Source organism: Penaeus monodon, chromosome 19 (genome assembly GCF_015228065.2).
Source record: "Penaeus monodon isolate SGIC_2016 chromosome 19, NSTDA_Pmon_1, whole genome shotgun sequence".
Lineage (NCBI taxonomy): Eukaryota > Metazoa > Arthropoda > Malacostraca > Decapoda > Penaeidae > Penaeus > Penaeus monodon.
The window spans coordinates 39,708,514-39,709,066 of record NC_051404.1 but is presented as its reverse complement, the minus strand read 5'-3'; the positions used below and the strand labels follow the sequence as shown (position 1 = coordinate 39,709,066).

Genomic DNA, 553 nt, shown 5'->3' with positions numbered 1-553 from the left:
GCACACACATTTATATACTAGCATGGAACCTATGCATATACCCTGTATCTCAGGGTTGCTTAAGTATACCGAACTATTCTACCTTTTCTTAATTGTAGGTAAACGAGCTCATCTACAACCCAATTCAACCATCATAAAACTAAAGGGTCGTGCAGTGCAGTGCCAGTCACAAAAGTGAACTGAAGCAGGACTACAGTGTTAGGTTACATTTTCAAAACAAAAGAACACAGCTACTGCAGTCAGTTATCATTCACGTGGTTCGGTACAAGTTCAACTGTACCGTAGATTAGTACTCATACTATGACTACTTCAACTAGTGTATAGTGTCTACTGCTTTCAGGGTCTACTTCCTTGTTTGAGTCCAGTCATTTCCCATTCCTCATTTCATTGTTATGCATCATGCGGTATCGCCCAAGCTGTCTTGGCCCACACGGTGATAGCTTAACAGGACCTTTTGTGATAACTGCGTTTTGATATGCTCATTAATTCAGCCGTTTTGAATGGATCTATACATTAATAGCTGGGCAGCCAATAGCTGGCAATCCCAGACATT

At 41.0% G+C, this 553-nt stretch overlaps 1 protein-coding gene across 4 annotated transcripts in view; it reads right to left on the bottom strand.

Annotated features, from left to right (window-relative positions):
• LOC119585223 (poly [ADP-ribose] polymerase tankyrase-1-like) overlaps window positions 1–553 on the bottom strand; it is a 13,965-nt gene that overhangs the window by 7,565 nt on the left and 5,847 nt on the right. The gene's annotated exons all lie outside the window — the stretch shown is intronic.